The sequence below is a fragment of the Nelumbo nucifera genome, chromosome 8 (assembly GCF_055504915.1).
Source record: "Nelumbo nucifera cultivar China Antique chromosome 8, China Antique-T2T, whole genome shotgun sequence".
In the NCBI taxonomy this organism is placed as follows: domain Eukaryota; kingdom Viridiplantae; phylum Streptophyta; class Magnoliopsida; order Proteales; family Nelumbonaceae; genus Nelumbo; species Nelumbo nucifera.
Window position 1 is genome coordinate 55969227 of NC_142656.1, and position 15946 is coordinate 55985172.

A 15946-nucleotide genomic window follows, 5' to 3' on the forward strand; every position below is an offset into this window, starting at 1 on the left:
CCTCAACGTAACCCACCTACCGACCTCGTTCTCTATGGCCTCGAGTGTGGGGGGCAAGTGATGTAGGGATATTTAGTTGACATGCAGATCTTGACATGTGGCACCGGTTGGGTGCATCATGGGCATCCATCATCAACCACTGCCAACTGCTGCCACCTGCTCCCAACTGTCCCCTTTCTAAAGCAAATCCGACTATAAAAGGGGCTCACACATTGAGGTAGACACGCAGACTTAAACTTTAAGTTTTCTGTCTTGCTTAGTCTGACCCCTTATAGCTCTCGGCTAATTTAATTGTTGTAAGTTATGCCATTGGAATAACTCCAGGGCCTTTGACGTCTTCTTTCTCTCAACATGTTAAACCCATCAGCCTCAGACACGAAAAACTATGTTATTGCCCTCAGCTCCGTATTTGGCAGCAACAATATGTGTTAACTTTGTAGTGGGATATCTCCTTTGCCCGTCCCAACCAGCAAACTCTTTCATTTGCCGAGCTATCACAATTCACAAGCAGCTTATTCAAGATATTATTTGTTTTTAGTCTGAAAGTCTTTAGGAGAAGTAGACTTTTGGACCCCGGATACATCCATTAATCCACCCTCACCCCACTCAACACGCTAACCAATTCTCTCTCTCCCCAAATGCTTCATTACCCACAGAAGGGATCATCCCCCATCCAAAGAAGAAACAAATGACTATTACACTTTAGTTAAATTTGGTAGCAACAATATGTGTTAGCTTTGTAGTGGGAGACCTCCTTTGCCCGTCCCAACCAGTAAACTCTTTCATTTGCCGAGCTATCACAATTCACAAGCAGCTTATTCAAGATTTTGTTTGTTTTTAGTCTGAAAGTCATTAGGAGAAGTAGACTTTTGGACCTCGGATACATCCATTATTCCACCCTCACCCCACTCAATACGCTAACCAACGTTATACCCTTCTCTCTCTCTCCCCAAGTGCTTCATTACCCACAGATGGGATCATCCCCCATCATAGTACCCTAAAAGTTTTTTTTTTGGCTTTTTCCATAGACCCCCACCTTGGTATTGAAAAGATATGCATGGTATCTAAAAACCGATATCCCATCATTAATGTGGTAACCAGTAAATTAGATGGGTCTTTACCTTCTTTTGCCCCTGTTACAAATTTAGAATTGTAACCAGTAAATTGATGTTGGAGTTTTTTATTTTCCAAGGATTGGGGTTTTCCCTTGACAAGTTATCTTTTGAGTTTGGATTTATTACAGGAGCTAGGTTTGATACGGTTGATTCTCTGTTGGAGCAATAAGTTGACCTCCGTTGTGGCGTTTCTGGTCTATTAGTGCCGATTGCAGAGGCCTCTCAAGTCTCCTACTCCTAGTGCTCGCTCAGTTTACTTCATTTTGGTGTCATATTCTTTTTTCATTGAGTTTGATGTGGTACTCAGTACGCGGGGTCACATTAATTCATTCTAAGGGAAAAAAACTCCCAAATAATTGGCTCACCAGTACGCGGGGTCACATTCCATTCCTATCTTCAATGGTCCTCAAATTTTCTTATCTAATTTGTTTGTCTTCTTTGTTGCTGATACCTTGGGGTTTGCTTTAAATATCAAAGAGGTGTCTAAATTCTTCTATAATTTTCGTATTTATTTATAACTTCAAAAATTTGTATTATTTAACTATAGGATAATGTATGGACCCATTTGACCTTGTACATATGACCAAGCCCGACATTCACAAAGAGATAGAGAACAATCTAACAGTGTCAAAAGAGGGTTCTTTTAAACATATTGGGGAGAGTATTGCACTAGGAAGAGACTTTCACTTTCTCTCTTGTGAGTTTTGGTTTTACATAATGGAGGCGTTCTTTTTTGAGATTTCAGATGATAATTCCTTATGGTTAGATAACAAAACAGCTCAGTTACTTTTAGTTAAGGTGTGTGATTCCATACAAGTAAAGCTCATTTACTTTCATGTGTAGAATATATTTTTCTAATTGGAGGACTATAGCTATTTCAACTTCTATGATTAAGAGCATGGAGCTCGACTATCTTTGAACTGAATACCTTAGGTTGTGTGAAATTAATGCTATTAGCAGTCTAGCACTAATATCTGCCATTAGGATGAGATTCAACAAGAGGAAATCCAAGACACTTGTGCTTGTAAACTTCAAGCTTTTCTGTTTTATCTCCATTATTGTTTTCTCTTTCCAACTACAACACACAAAAAAGAAAAGAATGCATCCCCATTTGATGTTCATCACAAACCTGCATCTTCATTCCATCTTCAGCAACCCAAATGTAATTTGGAATCTTGGCAAGGTGGTGCTTGAATGCACCCCCATTTGGATCTCCACCCAACAAGAAACCATGCATAACACCTGTGACCAAGTCAAGGAAATAGTATATAAAAACTAGCCTCATTCTGCAGAGGTAATAAATATACACCAAATATATATAGATTGAACAGAATTCAAATATAAGATTGAATAATTTTACTGTTATATATGTATTACTTTCTTTACACATCCAATCGTAATGTATCGACTGTTCTCATCTTCATAGTGGATGTGCTTCATGGTTGTTTTCAGCGTCATCTCTCTCAACTTGTTAAAGGGCCATCTTGTCAGCAGTGGTTTAGTAAGAAAGAAGACTATCCCACGGCAAGACTTGGATGAAGGGATGAGGGTAGTACAGGTCATCCTGTAATGCCACATTATAATTAATTAGCATAAGCTTTGCTTTTCTAATGTAACATAGTTAACATGTTGAAGATTAATCAAGTAAAATCAACCTTTGCACATATGTGGCAGGTTCTGCTCCATTTTATTTCTTGGTAAGGTTGAGTGTGAAGCTCCTCCCTAAGTTGCAGAACGAGTGGTGTAATTGAACCTACAAACCTCCTCTTTGAGTTTAATTTGAAGCAGGACATACCTGGTAATTATATATATAACGAAGAATCTCTTTGCGATGCTCAGCTTGAAAGATAGTGGTGTATGCATGACCCACATTCGGGTGCAGGTTTGGGGTGGGGCCCAACACAAGCCCAGGCCTTGGGCCAGGCCAAGTTGGACCGGGTTGGCCCATATTATTTCATTTTATTTCTTTTTTGTTTTTAGTACAAAGAATCAAAAATTCAAAAAATTATAAAAATAATAAAAGGCTAAATGAAATTGAAATATAAAATGATTTTATTCCATCTCATTTTCAACTTTTATTCCAAGTGGTATGTACTGGTTTTGGGGTTGAAACACCATTGACGGTGATGGTAGGTGGTGGAATCGGTTGTGAGCCATCGAAAAAGTGATGAATATCATACCCCTGTAGAAAGGATTGAATTTGAAGACTCCATGTGAGGTAACTTGTAGAAGAAAGTTTGGTGATGTTGGAAAGATTGATGGTGAGCAAGGGATGTTGTGGATCTTGAATGTTTTGGATGGTGATGGGATCATTGGTGGACATGTCGGACGCCATTAAAGAAAAAGGGATGAAGGCAAGGTGTTCTGAAAAAAAAGAAGGGAGACGGCCCAAGGATGAAGTTAGGCTCTTGATACCATGTTGAGATTGAGAATAGAGAGAGGAAGAAATAATGGCTTGACCTTCTCTTTGATTACATTAGAAATATATACACAGGAGTGGGTATTGATTAGTTACCCAAATTACAAAGATAAATGGAAAGATTACCTAAAGTTAAGGGATTACAACTAATTACAAGAAATTACAACTAATTACAGAATATATGAAAATATATTGAAAATATTTACTGAGATGTATCCTCTAATAAGGACTTCACTTCCCTTTACTTTAAATCTCACCTTTGGATTGCCCGAACTACCATATAAAAGGCTTCTTTCCTTTTCCTTTTGGTAGGACTGATCACCATCACCAATACTACAAGAACCTTTAACTCGAAACCAAGAATAGGGTAGTAGAAATTCTTGGCCTACCGACAACAGCTAGTTTATTTCTTCTAGGTACGTGCTATATCATATTTCTTTGTTCTATATATGATTTAGTCAAATGTCTGAGCTATCATATTTCTTTGTTGAATTGACACTAGAATTCTTTTTTCATTAAACAGAAGGGTGATAAAATTCTCTTCTTTTTCTTTACGACGACTGTAGATTGGGTCTTGCAATTTATTGTAACCCTTGTACTTGCCCTTGGTTTTGAATCTTTTGATTCCTCTCGATTATGGTTTGCAAAGAAAGATTTGGAATCAATAGGGCATAATGCCTCCACAACTCCCATCAAGCCCATTTATGATGCACGATTCTTTTTAAATCTCCAATTGAGATCATAAGATGGATGCCCTGCAACAAGGCTTTTATTTCAGTTTGAAGGGAGTTGTTGATCATAGAATGCAGTGTAAATCCATTTGCACTTATAATTATTAGAATTGACATGGTTTTGTCTATAAAACGATTAAAGAATTGATTCAAAGAAATTGATTGCTGCCAAATGCAATTCTATTTCTGAGAAAAAGGAATTAGATGACTACCAAACAGGACTGGTAATTCTCAGAATCCATCCTTTTCTAAAAGGATTCTGGAAATGAGATTTTTGAGAATTGATGCCAAACGGGGCCTTAGGCCCCACCTCTTCAACACACAAGTCCAAGTCAATCATGCTGGCTTCTCGAGGATAGTGCACCTACTGTGCTTCTTCATACCCAAGGATTAAATTATTGTATCGGGCGTATCGAGATACACACCGATACGAAAGTGTTGTTTTCAACAAATGACCATGTCTAATATAAAAAAGATAAAAGGGGTAATTAGAACCCAGGCTCGTCAATGCTTAGTCGCGCTACCACCTTCAACCACAAAGCAACTTCTTATTTCACCTCTACAAGTGTAATAAATTATCTTTTATTAAAAGTAATATCTATATGCAAATAGAAAAAGCAACACACATTTATTTTCAACAACTCCAACTACAAATTAAAAAGAACAATATTCAAAATTAGTATTTTATAAATCAATAAAATAAATAATTTATAAAATCCACATATATATATATCAAAATATGAATTTTAATTTAAAAAATTTATACAAATAAAATGATAATAATAGAATTATAATTTTAATACTTAAAATTAATAAATTTTCGCATGACATATATCTTAAATTTTTATTAATTACTAATTAATATATTATTTTGAATTAAATAATAATTTATTTATTATAAAGTATTTGAAAATATAATATAAATTGACCCTATCAAGTCCATTAAACTAAATTTTCTATAAAAATAATTTATTAATTTAGAAATCATATAAAAATAAAATATTAATAATGGAATAATTATTTTAGTAATTAAAATTTATGAATTTTCATATGATATCCAGCTTCAAAATTCTAATAGATTTGATATATCTTAAGTTAAGATTATATATTATTTATAAATTATTAATTGATATTTTGATTTACATTTTATAATAACATATTTATTGTTGACAAAAATAAAAATATTGTTTACCAAACATGTGAGAATTATTTTTTGGTTGAAATTTTTGTTAATGTTAAAAAATGAAAATAAAAAATTAGAAAAAAATGATATAATAATTCAAATATAGTAGTTACATATGCTTAATGCCTTACAGTTTAATAGATAATAAAATAATATTGGATTTTTTGCATGTATTAATTTGTAAAAATCTATATAATATGTACCTTGGACTTTTGATTGACACAGTACTAATAAATTTGTATAATATCTACGTGTCTCACTATATTAATTATAATATATTTCTTCATATATATCATTTAAATATACAATTCCTATGTATTTATACATTATTTATAGTTATTTTGACATTGAGCTTAATGTTATTAATATATTTATGGAATTTGTACGCATTTACTTAGCGTATCCAAGTGTTTCCATATTTTTCGTCCGTATCCATGTGTTTTTCAAACGTATCCGTATTCGTATCCGTATCCAAGTTGCTCAATACGATACACGATATCGATAATTTAATCCTTACTAATACCCTAACTCCCTTTTTCATTTTAGTCCCTTATACACATGCATGACCCATTATGAGTAGATTTCACCTAACCTTGTGGTTCAACATGAAGCCTTCTATACCTAACCTCCATCTAAATCTCTTACCCAACTTGCCCGATCCAATATCCATCTTATAATGACTTGCTCTAAAGTGGGTATTTTGAAACCTTAAACTTTAATATTCTATCAAGTGTCTCCTTGAACCTCACCATAGCCTTGGACCAACTGTTTGGGTTATGGTTGAGTTGGGCGAAATTTCAAAAATTTCTTTCTCCCTTCTGGGAATCCTATTCCCTAATTTAGAAAACTGCATTTTCAAGGTTCGTTCTTGAAACAAACCGAACCAGATTTGAATCCAAAAGAGGGAGAGGAATACCTGATACAGAGTCTGCACAAAATCTCCTCCCAATGTGTTTTCACGCTCAAAGAGGTCACCAAAACCCGCCTCCACTGAAGATGACATAGCTTATGTTGAGGCAGGATTAGCAAAGGGGTTCTTCACCAAGAACCCAGATTCTTCACCAAGAATTGAGTAGGCAGTATGTGAGCACGACTTCAGATTGTTTCTTCTACCAAGAAACAATAATAAGAACTGTTCTTGATCACTCCAAGAGGTGGAGATCTAACTGGGTAGGGCAGCAAGAGCATAGGGAGAAAAAGATTGCATAAAGAATTGCTTCTTTAAGAAGAATTTGCCCTCCTATTTATAACCTTCTTTGGATCAGCTTCCTAATCTAATTAGGAAAGAGTTCTTCAATCCAAATCTTTATTTGGATTTGGACTCTTAAATGTATAAGACTTATCTTATCTTTTAGCTAATCCTAATCAGATTATAAACCAGAATTCGCCCTTTTAATTAAATCACTTAAGCCTAGTTTGAAATGGGCTTTAGGCTCATTTAGTCACATAATTCATTTTCCCTTTAAATGTTTGCTAGTTTGGTTCTCTTTGTATAGCGTGGGACCCTAGCATTGATCTCCACAAAAGCCATATGGGTTCAGCCCAACCTATGTTACAAGGCCTGACCGAATTCACCACTGAAGATAGTGAACCCTTGAGCCCATCAACATGGGCTATTAGTAGGCCCAACATTTACACTAAAGGGTCCCTAGGCCCAGCCCCTTATGAAGGCCTAAGGATTATGGACTTATGTGAGATTAGCCCATCAGGTTTATTATCCTTAAATGGTCTTACACTTAACCTCTCAACCCATAATGATCAAACACTGCCCAACAAGAGAGGACCTCTCCCTCGGTTGCAAGGTGTAGTTTTCCAGTCTCTACTCACATGGATCTTGGGAATTAAAACCTTTTTGCAAAAATTTTGTGAAACCATAATATATATGTATATCTATATAAATATATTTTGCAAAAAAATCTCAACAATTTGAAATCAACCACCGACAGTTTAGGTTTCCACCAGAGAGAGTGCATTCACGGATCATTCACTTTGTCCGAAAAAGGGGTTGATTTTGCCGTTATGATCACCCATTCAGATGAATTCTCAGATTGCCCCAGCATACCCAGGTTTTGACCCCCTCTAAGGATCTCACTGATTGGCATATCAAAGACAGCTCAATCTGACACGTAGTGCAGTACCATAATCGAGTCTAGGGGTCAAGTGTAACTTTTCAGTTTTGCCCATCTGTCTCCAAGGTCCAGGGAATAACTGGAAAATGGTCTGGTCCCAAAGTTTCAAGCAAACCCACACTGCATGTGCTTCATGTCTCACCCCGGCAGCTGAGACAAGCCACCCCAACCCACTTGGCAGCACATCAGTGTTAGCCTTGGCAGGATAAATCTCCCCAGATCTATCCAACGACTGTGAAGATTCTAAACTAAAACGAGTCTCATAAGTGTCTAATTTAAGGGTATTACATAGAAATACACCAATCTAACATGAATCAAATATGTACTTTTTTCATTTACAATAAATGTCATAATGTACATCAAGCTGATTGGAGCTAAGGGCATACACTGTCTAACAGGCCCTGGGTGCCATGTGTCACCTCCACATATGGATAAGTGCAACCAAGAAAGGAGAGCCCCATACGAATAATGAGGGCAGCTCCATCGGGGATTAGGACTTATCCCGAAGACCTTGGTGGACAACCTCATCCCGACAACCCCCAACCCCAGAAGCCTCATATGAATAGGACACGGATCCTCGACTATAAATAGGTAACCCCACTCAAGGTAAGGGACTTTTGACTCTTCAGCACCCATACTGTTATTTTGCCTCTACTCAGACCAGCACATTTCTTTCAATTGCTTGGCCCGACCATCTTCTGTTCCTAACAAACTTGAGCATTAGAGTGCCTACCCGAGGAACAACTCCTCAGGCCTCTGACTACTTTCTTGTTTCAGTTCTTGGTGCACGACTTCATATACAAATACAAATATATACGATACAAGTCAGCTACCACCATAAGTTTGGTGTGTCCTTTTTCAGTGGCAGTCGTGGACTTTTTTAGTGGTAGTCGTAGCTGCCGCTAAAAGTATACTTTTCTATTTTTTTTCAAATAACCTATATTTTTTTTTATTTTTTTTCTAATTTTCATCAAATTACTTGTTTTCTCTATGTTCATTTAAATTGAAATGAAATACAAAAAGAATAAAAAAAACATCAATTACAATTAAAATCTAAAAACCCATTCTCCTTTCAAAACATTTGAATCACAAATACATCTTAATTTCAATTTGGTAAATTCTTGGTTTGTACATGAAATGCTCTCTTCATAATGCTATTAGTTCTAGAGTTAGATTTGTCATTGCCTGATGTTGATGCATTTTCCATATATTAGCTTTGTCATTACTGTAATTTCTCTTAGCTAAACAAAGTCGTTACTGAACAGATTTGTCACTGCCTAATGTTCTAGAGTCAGAGTCAGGTTTGTGATTATTGAACAGCTGAAGTACCTTTATACTTCATGATAAATTCATTTTCCATATCTTAGCTTTCTTCTGTTGATGCAATCTCAAGCAATGCCCACCAAAGAGGAGATAGTTTAGGTGTATGTTGTTCCATCAGGCCCCGTTGCTGTAATTTCTCTCAATCGAGCAGTAACCTCTCTCATTGTTGGTCTCTGCTTTGGGTCAAGATGAACACAAGATCTTATAACCTCTAGCAGTTTCTTGAGTTCCTCTTCTTGGAAACCTTTCAGAGTTGGATCTACTATTTCTTTAAGGGACTGCTCCCCTCTAAATGCCCAGTCAATAAGTGGGCTATTGTCCACTGAGTATGGGAGTCTATCTGTTACCATCTCCAATAATTTAACACCGAAGTTGTATATGTTACTCTCTATACCAGATCGCATATCCAGGAGTTCCATGGTCATGGATCCCATCTTGGAAGTAGTTGCCTCATTCCAAAAACTGAAATATGAGATTTTGGCTATATAGTCTTCAGTCAGATATATAATGGATGAGTGCAGGTTCTTGTAGATCATAGGTGGGGTCAGTTGGTGCATGTGCTCAATGCAGTATGCCATTCCCATAGAAATCCTCAGACATTATTGAGGATAACCCTACTGCCACATCATCAAGAGCTGCCAGGTAATCAGATAGATCTCCATCTCCAGATAGATCTTCTACAGATGTAACTCTATCCAGATTGAGATAGAACTCAACTAACTAGATAGACCCTATCAGATAGAGTTTAAATCTATGATAAACTCTATCTGATAGAGTTCAATGTTATCTGACTCTCTCCAACCATTATTGTACCCAAACTATACTTCTTCATCTATTAATACATAGGGTTCGAATGGTTCATTCATTCCATCGAACCATTCTCTATATATTTGGATTTTCTACTTCTTGTTTTATTTCTTTAACTTGGTATCAAAGCTGGTTCTCATGGCTTCTTTCAATAGCTCGACAGGAGGAGAGATCAACAACCTAGGATCGTTGACACCACCATCTGCAACGGGTACGCCAGGTTCAATTCCAAATGTCTTTCACTATCTCCATATCAAGTTGAATAGCGACAATTACCTACTATGGCGAGCACAACTTCTTCCCATTCTTCGTACTCACAAACTCATGGGTATCGTAGAAGGGAAGACTCCTGCTCCTTTTGAAGAAATTGATGATCCTGAGGATCTGTCAAGGAAGATTATCAACCCATCATTTGATCACTGGTATCAACTGGATCAACTCGTACTCAATTGGATCATTTTTTCACTTACTAAGGGTATCCAAGCTCTGGTCGTAGGTATGTCCTCATCCTCTGAAGTTTGGAGTGCGTTGGAGGAGTCCTTTTCTTCCCCTTCACATTCCAGAGTCTTACAATTAAAGAGACAACTCCAATGTATCAAGAAAGGTACTCTTTCTATTTCTAAATACATACAGAAGGCCAAAGGTATTGCTGACAACCTTTCTACTGATTTTGAACCTGTCTCTCAACAAGATCTTGTTATGTGTATTTTGAGTGGAATCGGATCTGAATATGAATCCATTATTACTGCTATTGCTAATAGACCTGATTTTGATAGACTGAGAATTGCTGATGTTGTTGGCCAATTACTCAATCATGAGTCTTGGCTCAAAGAAAATCATTTTACTAAGTCTAATGATGGAGCTTCTACCAATTTTGCTTCAAACAATAAAAGTAACTCACAACACTCCCAGTAGTTGCGCAATAGTTCACAGCGCGGCAGAGGCAGAGGTGGTCGTGGGAACCAGAATGATGGTTCTGGAAGAGGCCATGGGCGTAGCAATATTATTTGTCAGTTGTGCAACATCCCTAGCCATGGTGCTTGGAAGTGTAGATGCAGGTTTGATATATCCTATCTTGGTCTAGATCGGCAACCTACTCAGAATCCCACACCGGATTTAGCTGCTGCTTTTCAAACTGGTTCCTCATCACAGTTCGATCTGGCCTGGTATTTGGACTTTGGAGCCACACACCACATCACATCCATTCTGGACAATCTACAGATTCAATCAGACTATGGAGGGTCTGACCATGTGAAAGTTGGTAATGGCGCAGGTTTGGAAATTAAAAATATTGGTTCTTCTGTTATTTCTCATGATAAAAATAAATTTTATCTTAAGGATATTTATGATGTTCCTTCTATTACAAAGAACCTACTTTCTGTCAGCAAATTTACCAAAGATAACAATGTTTTCTTTGAATTTCATCCTTCGTGTTTTCTCTTGAAGGATCATATGGGGAGAGTTCTACTCCGCGGGCCCAGTAAAGGTGGACTCTATCAGTTTCCCACTTCAGCCTCCATTCCTTCATCTTCCGGCAGTACTGCATTGGTTGGCGAGAAAGCATTAGTTCAGGTTCGGCATCATCGACTTGGGCATGCTTCATTTAAAGCAGTTCAACATGTGTTGTCTTAGTTCGGTCTTCCTTATAATGGTTCATTTGATATTTCAGTTTGTCATGTGTTAGTTAGGAAAAAGTCATCGTCTTCCCCTCCCTAGTTTGTCATCGTCGTACAGTAGTCCTTTAGAACTTATTTATTCAAATGTATGGGGACGAACTCTAGTTGAGTCAAATAATGGTTTTAAATATTATGTGTTATTTGTTGATGCTTTTTCTAAATTTTCTTGGATTTTCCCTATGCGTTGTAAATCTAATGTGTTTGAGATTTTTCTCAAATTTAAACAACATGTTGAGCTCTTATTTGATAGAAAAATTAAGTGTATTCAATCTGATTGGGGAGGGGAATATCAGAGACTTTCACAATATCTTGACTCTCAAGGCATTGGACACCGTCTCACCTGTATGCACACTCATGAGCAAAACGGCACAGTTGAAAGGAAGCATCGCCATGTGATAGAGTCCACTCTCACCTTACTGACCGCCGCTTCTCTCCCCCAGAATTTTTGGTTTGATGCAGCTGAGACTGCAGTTTTTCTAATCAACTGCATTCCTTCATAGACTCTTTAAGGCAAGTCACCATATGAACTTTTATTTCAGCACACACCAGATTATTCTCTGCTTCGCACTTTTGGTTGTGCATGTTATCCTTTTCTTCATCTGTACAACAAACATAAAATGGATTTCCGGTCTTCCCTCTACATATTTTTGGGGTACAGCTCCTCTCACAAGGGGTACTGCTGCTATGATGTTAAGACAAGACAACTCTGTATTTGCCACCATGTCATCTTTGATGAAGATCGGTTCCTTGGCTTTCCACCGCATCTTTAGCTCCAACACCCATCTCTAATGGTGTTCACTTACTTCCACTATGTATGTCTTAACTATCGGAACCTGTTCCTACAGCTTCATCATCACCCTAGACATCTTCCAAGACAGACGTACCCAGTTCCAATTCTAGTGATAATGATGTTGTAAGTGCTGGTCCTCCTTCTGCTTCAAATGAACTTCCACACGCGTGACCTCGGACACGGTTGGTTCAGGATCTAATGGACACCACACAGCCTATCCCTGCTCCAGTTCAGCACACTCATACTATGGTCACCAGGTCCATGCACTCTGAAGCCTCTCTGGCTACTCGGTACCCTCTACCACTCTACTATATCTGAACGTAGCACTTATTCCCAAGCCTCTAAACATCGTCATTGGTGTGAGGCGATGTCCAAGGAGTTTTAGGCTCTTGTTCAGAACAAGACTTGGGATCTTGTTTCGTATCATTCCTCAATGAATGTGGTAGGTTCTAAATGGGTTTACAAGGTCAAATGGAAACCCAATGGATCTGTGGATCGCTATAAAGCCCGACTTGTTGCTCAGGGTTTTACACAAATCTCGGGTGTGGATTTTTCTGACACTTTTAGTCCCGTTGTTAAACCCACTACCATTCGTACTATCCTCTCTCTTGCCATTTCTCATCAATGGGTTATTCGGCAATTGGACTTTGATAATGCTTTTCTCAATGGTCTTGTAACTGAAATATTTACATGCGGCAGCCTAAGGGTTTTGAGGATGCAGATCGGCCCCATCATGTGTGCAAGTTGTCTAAAGCCCTTTATTGGTCTTCAACAGGCTCCTAGAGCTTGGTTCTCACGCCTTAGCTCTAAGCTTGTTGAACTGGGATTTCGTACCTCTAGCTGTGATCCCTCTCTTTTTATTTACTCTCATGGTGTTCACCGTATCTACTTGTTGTTATATGTGGACAATGTTATACTTACTAGCAGTTCCTCAGCTATTATCCATTTTTTTATTGCCAAACTGAGCTGTATGTTTTAACTTAAGGATCTTGGTGATCTCCACTATTTTTTGGGTATTGAAGCATACAGGGATCACATCGGACTTTACCTCTGCCAATGCCGGTACATTATTGATCTTCTTCATCATGCTGGGCTGGATGGTGCTAAACCTCTCTCTACTCCAATGGCGGCAAGTGCTAAACTCTCTAGAATTCATGGGTCTCCTCTCTCTGACCCATCTCAATATAGGAGTTTTGTGGGCAAACTGCAATATCTTACTTTCACTAGGCCTAACATCAGTTTTGCGGTCAACAAGGCCTATCAGTTTTTACATAATCTCACTGATGAACATTGGATAGCAGTAAAACGTATTCTTTGGTATCTTAAATGTACCCTAGATCACACTTTGTTCTTCTCCTCTCAGTCCTTTACCAGACTCTTGGCTTTTTTTGATGTTGATTGGGCAGGATGCCCTAATGACCGCCATCTACTAGTGGGTATTGTGTTTATCTTGGTTCTCATCTAGTCAGTTGGAGTGCTATGAAGCAGTGGACTGTTGCTAGATCCAGTACAGAAGCAGAGTTTCGGTCCCTTGCCAATATTGCCACCGAATTAATTTGGTTGTAGTCTCTTTTACAGGATCTTGGAGTTCAACTTCCATTTGCTCCATCACTTTATTGTGATAATGCCAGAGCTTGTTATCTTGTAGCTCATCCGATCTTCCATGCTCGGACTCATCATATAGAAGTTGACTTTCACTTCCTACGGGATCATATTCTCAAGAAGACTCTTCAACTCCATCTTGTTTAGTCCCTGCATCAGCTCACTAACATTTTCACAAAACCATTGGCTTCTCCTCATTTTTTATCTATTATGGACAAGCTGCATGTGCTTCCAATGCCCATTCGCTTGAGGGAGTGTATTGAGGATAACCCTACTACCACATCATCAGGAGCTGCCATGTCATTAGATAGATCTCCTTCTATAGATGTAACTCTATCCAGTTTGAGATAGAACTCGACTAACTAAATAGACCCTATTAGATAGAGTTTAAATCTATTATAAACTCTATTTGATAGAGTTCAATGTTATCTAACTCTATCCAACCATTATTGTACCCAAACTATACTTCTTCATCTATAAATACATAGGGTTTGAATTGATCATTCATTCCATTAAACCATTCTCCATATATTTGGTTTTTCTACTTCTTGTTTTATTTCTTTAACTGATATATTCCCCAGTCCAAGCACTCTGCCCCTTTAATTACATGATCCCACCACAAATCTCAAATCAACTAAAGTACAAAAGCATATGGACTTCACTTACTACATAACCAAATGATCAATACTTGAAGTAACGACCAAGTATAAATTGATCAGCAAGATGCATTATTTGAGAGAGAGACAAGAATAAATCTAGTTCATATCATTCTAGTCACACTATAATACCAAGTTTATTATTTTCGTATTATTTGGAAACTCGACTAGAGTGGTTCTTGTACCAGACCTGAACAGGTTAAATATTGATATCTAGATTTTAAATCATGGAATTAATGATTTCATACAAATCACAATCTTACTAGAAGCTGGCTATAAAAAATTTAACATGGGCTATAAAAAATTTAAGCTTATGATCACAATTGATGGAATGGATGTTATGACCATCTAAATAGGCCATGATGGTCCCAGCCATCTGGGTCTTGGGAGTGGTGGACTGACTGGATATGGTCCAGTTCAGAAAATTGCAAGATCTTGTTGATCCTGAATCTCCTTCTTCTATTTCAAAAAATTCAAGTTGCTTAACAATGTCATCAGATGAGTACTTCGATTCATTGGCTCTATTACAGGACATTGAGGCTAGATTTCTTTATTTCCTTTTGGTCTGTATAAGGCATGTGGTAGCTGACTGCATAAGAACAATGTTTTATAATGGCCAATTATTAGAGAATTACCTGAAAAATGTTAGACAGTTATGCCCTTAGCTCCAATCAGATTGATGTATCTTTTGACATTTATTGTAAATGAATAAAGTACATAATTGATTCATGTCATTGTGGTGTGTTTCTGTGTAGTACCCTTAAACTGGAAACTTATGAGACTCGTGTTAGTTTAGAATCTTCACAACCGTTGCATAGATCAAGGGAGATTTATCCTACCAAGGATGGCACTGATGTGCCGCCAAATTGGTTGGGGTGGCTTGTCTCAAATGCCAGGGTGAGACCTGAGGTACATGTAGTGTGGGTTTCCTTGAAACCTTGAACCAAACCAAATTTCCATTATTGCCTTGGACCTTGAAGATAGATGGCAAAACTGGAATGTTACACTTGACCCCTACACTTGATTATGGTATTGCACAAGGTATTAGACTGAGTTGTCTTTGATATGCCAATCAATGACATCCTTAGAGGGGGTTAAAACCTGGGTATGTTGGGACATTCTGAGAATTCACCTAAGTGGGTGATCATAGTGACAGGACCAGCCCTTTTGTCAGACAAAGTGAATGATCGGGGAATGCACTCTCTCTAATGGAAACCTAAACTGCCAGCAGTAGATTTCAAATATGTTTGAAATTTGGTTTTGCAAAACATATTTATATAAAGATAATACTTATATATTATAGTTTCAAAATGTTTGCAAAAGGTTTTAATTCTTAGGATTAATGTGAGTAGAGAGTGCAGCATTGCACGTTTCAGCCGAGGGAGAGGTCCTCTCTTGTTGGGCAGTGTTTGATCATTATGGGCTGAGAGGTTAAGTGTAAGACCATTGAGGGTAATACCAGATAGTCTAATCTTGCATTTGCCCACAGTTCTTGGGTTTTCATAAGGTGGCTGG

The 15946-nt window shown here is 37.6% G+C and overlaps 1 pseudogene; it reads right to left on the reverse strand.

The window, feature by feature from the left end:
• Positions 1-8940: 8940 nt before the first annotated feature.
• On the reverse strand, positions 8941-10012 carry LOC104589219 (putative inactive receptor-like protein kinase At3g56050 pseudogene; annotated as a pseudogene).
• Positions 10013-15946: the final 5934 nt, after the last annotated feature.